Genomic DNA, 4293 nt, shown 5'->3' with positions numbered 1-4293 from the left:
ATTTACAGATATAAAAAAAAATTACAAACATTCTTAAGAAATAATACAATTATTTTCAATACTAGTTTCTTCACAATTAATCGTTTTCTGCTTGTATTAGGTCTACGTTGCATCGGTATTAGTTTCTTCACAATTAATCATCTTCTGCTCTAGACCTTTTCTTCTTCCATTGTCCCATAAGATACCTTTGCATGGAGACTCTACCAACCGGTTCCAACCACAACCTAGTTGTGGAATAAACACTATTGCACCATAGATAATGTCCATCTGCATCGAAAAACTCGATTAGCCATCTATGGTGCAAATAATCATCCAGCCCTTAATGGCATAACCTTTAGGGTGGACATGATATTATATAATTCAACCCTATTAAAATATGGCAGTATATAATTCAACCCCGAAATTCGGTTGTACACTAAGAAAAACTCCGTATACAATCCACTCCAAAAAAACTCATTTGATGATATACTACAAAACACTCTCATTTTGATGGCTCTCTAAAATTTTTTTTCTCATTCCATTTACACTATCAGAACCCAAACCACCCACTAATATATAAATTTTGATGCCAGCCATTAGAAGGCCAACACCTATTTTTTTTGTATACTGCTGCCGACCATTGACAGGCCAGCACCCAAAATTTTTTTTTCATACTGGTGGTGCCAGCCATTGATAGGCTAGCACACAAAAAAAAATTTCCCAAAATTTGTTTTTCATATACTGGTGCCGGCCATTGATAGGCCAGCACCAAAAATTTTTTTTTCGTACTGGTGGTGCCGGCCATTGACAGGCCAGCACCCAAAAATTTATTTTTTTAAAATTTTTGTATACTAGTATGATACGATTTAAAAAAATACACTGATGCCAGCCATTTATAGGTTAGAACCAAAAACTTCAATTTTTTAAAGTCTGACACAATCATCAGGCAATCATAGGTCCAAAATACCAAGTGGTACCGACCATTGACAAGCCAAAACCCTTTTTTACTGTTCATTTCAAGTTATTTTAGTGATTATTTTTAAACCTAAATATTTTTGTAAATATTAATTTTTTTTGAGTCAATTTGGTAAAATAGCCGGAAACATTGGTAAAGAAACGACATTTTCATCCAGTAGTATTAATGCATACCAATAAATCATGTTAATAGCATCTCACATTTGTGTAATCCTAACTTGCAACCTCCATAACCCATCAGCCACTGAGAGTTGTCTAATTGCATTGTCTATTGTCTATTGTCTGTCCATACTCACCTACAAAAATAGTGATATATATTTAGTCAATACGTTTGTAATATAAAAAAAAATGCAATTTACTAAATGAGTTGAGTTTTCCACTGTTGTAAAAATGTAAAAATCAATATTATTCATATAACCTTTGAAACACGTCATCAAATACTTCCGTCATTATTGTTTATTAGTATTTTCAATCCAAAAAGTGATGTCACTCTCGAAGCAAAAGTTGACTGTGCGTGAAGACAAGTTGAGGCAAGTACACACCAACATTTTGAAAGTTTGATATTAGGATTAGAGTCGTAGAAATTAAAATAAAAAAATAATGATAAAATAATTGGGTTAATAAATATAAATTAGTATGGATTAAATTAAAAATGATCTTAAAATTAAGGGTCAAATGTGTAATAAAAGAATTTTAATTGAAATGAGATTTAGTTGAAAAAGGGAGAGAATAGGAAGGGCCTTAGGGTAAATACCCAAAATTTGAAAATTGGTTGGCTATATAAGACCACCCACCATCCTTTCCCTCTATATTTACCATTCATTTGAAAAATTTGCTAGATTAAAAATTAGTAGTTTTCTCTCAAAATTCCCTTTACCATTATGATTTTCTTGGCATCCAAACATATTTTTCTTCTCAAATTTTTAAAGAAACTCATTATTTCTCCTTCAATTTTCTACTATTTCTTTACTCGTATTTGCTCAAATTGATCTAAATCTCTTGGAGTTCTTCAAACCAAAGGTAATATTATGATTTCTTATGGTTTAAATATATATTATGTGATTTCAATTAGAGTTTTATAGATCTAATCAAGAAAACATAAGATCTATGCTTTTAAAGCTTGCTTTTGCTTAAAAATAGTAGATCTCGTAATAGAGAGCTAAGTGATTGTTTTAAAACGATTTTCAACTCATTTTGATGTAGTCAAGAGGTTTATAAAATTAACTTAACAAATCCTTAAAAAAATTGAGTAAATCAAATGATTTTCTTTTACTTGAATGAAAACTAACGTGATTTTTCAGAAAGTGAAGATTTGTGAAATTGTGTGAAATTAATGGCCTAGATCTATAATTAAACATTAGATATGATGTTAGGAAGTGAAAATTTGGGATAAAATCGAGTTAGAGTGAAGTAATTAGCAGTTTAGTGTGGTGAGAGGTGAGCTCGCTAGTCTAGAGGGAGTGGCAAACTGTTATGTTGCTAGGATGGTTATTCTGCTTAAGAATAATTATAATTTGTATGTTGTATGTTATGCGCGAAGCCTCTGATCGTGAAGGTGCATGATCGAGCAAGGACAAGGGCAAGAAGAAGGTGATTTAGGCCCGATAGTAAGCAACGAACCAGTAGGTGAGTGTCCTGTATACTGTCTTTTAAACACTAGTTCGCATGCTAAGGGAAGCTAGGTAAGTCATGTGAACCATGATACGAGATCTGCAAACCCTGTTACAATTTCATGCAAACCTAGATGTCTGATCTGCAAACCCTGCATATTATTAAGCGAACCATGTTCTGTCTACGTGAAACCATGCATGTGCAAACCCATGTCATATAATGTTCAAACCCATACCGTGTTGAATGAAAACATTTATGATTTGCGAACCCATGTTATATGCAGACCTATGTGTATTATGAGTTTTGCTAAATGCGAACTGTGATAATGTGCACTGTAATGTGCGAGCTCTATCATACTGTGTACTGTGAATATGTTAAAAATGATATGTTGGCATTGTGAACACTTGAAACCATTGTATATCATTGACATGCCATAGGATTGTGAGTACTCACCCTTTTTATTATGTGTTAGGGCATTGTGGCCCGAAGATAGTGTTGGAGAGATAAAGGAGTGTTGAGCATAACTCCATTCACTTTAGATAGCGTGGAGTGTTTGGAGAGTGCGAGCACTCATGCTACACTTATTAGAGATAGCGCAGGACTCTTTGAGTCATTCAGAGTGTATGGAGATCCATTTATCCAATGCATATAAATTATGTTTCACATTCAGAAATTGCCAATATATCACTATAATTTGTATGAGTATTGTAATTGTTATGCGAACTGTTATAGCATGTCTAATTTCTTACACGACTGGTGTGTTTATATGTTGTATGCTTGAGCACTCACTAGGCTTCAATAAGCTCACACTCCTTGCATACACCTTGCAAAGCAAATCCCCTTAAGTATGTGTTGTGTTTCCAAACCCCAAAAAGGAAGGCAATGTGGGACCGATTCCAATGGACTAGATTTAGATTTAGACTTAGACTTTTAAATAAAATTTGATGGGTTGTAAATGGACATTACAAACTATTTAATTTTGGATATTTGGACTTTATAACTACTTGATTGAATGCTTGATTGGTTGGGTTATCATACATGATGAATGTTTGATAAATTGATGAACTAACAAGCTTATATAGACTAAGGAGATCGTTTGATTATAAGGTATGCCCTTGTATCACATGTATGTTTGAATTAAAATGATAACTTAGTATGCACGAAAAGTATGTTGTAAAATGATGTATAAATACCTGTGAACCGTTTAAGTGAAGTGTGAACGAGTAGACTTAGCAAGGTCTTGAAAATGTTAAAGGGCAAGACATGTAGCACAACAACTAAAATTTTTAGTAAAATAAAACTATGCTGAGGGCAGAGTTCGCCAAAACTTTAGAGTTTTCCAGAAATAATGTTCGTCGAGGTAAGGGGTTCGCCAAAACATAGTGCTTGCCAAATATAGAGGGTTCACTAAGCAAAAGGGTTCACCAAGATGGGTAGGTTTGCCTAGGTAAGGGGGTTCACGGGTAAGTCAACCACAATAGTAGTCTTTAAAAACAAGGGGAGATATGTGTTTGAGCTTGCCAATCAGGTAGGTTCACCAAGCATTAAGGATCGTTGGGTAAGTTATGCACTAGTGGTTCGCAAGGTTGGTTGTGAATTAGGTGTTCATAGGGTAGGTCGTGAGTTGGGAGTTCGCCAAGTTTTCCGGGAGCTTCTAAGGTTTTAGCTAGGTTCGCCATAAAATTGAATTTTCTTCATGAACTGTTTCTGTGTTTTGAATAGAAAAGC

General features: G+C 34.1%; 1 long non-coding RNA gene across 1 annotated transcript; it reads left to right on the top strand.

The window, feature by feature from the left end:
- The first annotated feature begins 1763 nt into the window (after positions 1–1763).
- Positions 1764–3602, top strand: LOC128032513 (uncharacterized). Its single transcript, XR_008188790.1, has 2 exons — positions 1764–1974; positions 2495–3602. It is a non-coding gene; the product is annotated as an uncharacterized LOC128032513 (long non-coding RNA).
- The last annotated feature ends 691 nt before the right edge of the window (positions 3603–4293 follow it).

This window comes from Gossypium raimondii, chromosome 9 (assembly GCF_025698545.1).
Source record: "Gossypium raimondii isolate GPD5lz chromosome 9, ASM2569854v1, whole genome shotgun sequence".
Lineage (NCBI taxonomy): Eukaryota > Viridiplantae > Streptophyta > Magnoliopsida > Malvales > Malvaceae > Gossypium > Gossypium raimondii.
The sequence above is the reverse complement of the archived record's forward strand: the minus strand, read 5'-3'. Positions and strand labels throughout refer to the sequence as shown.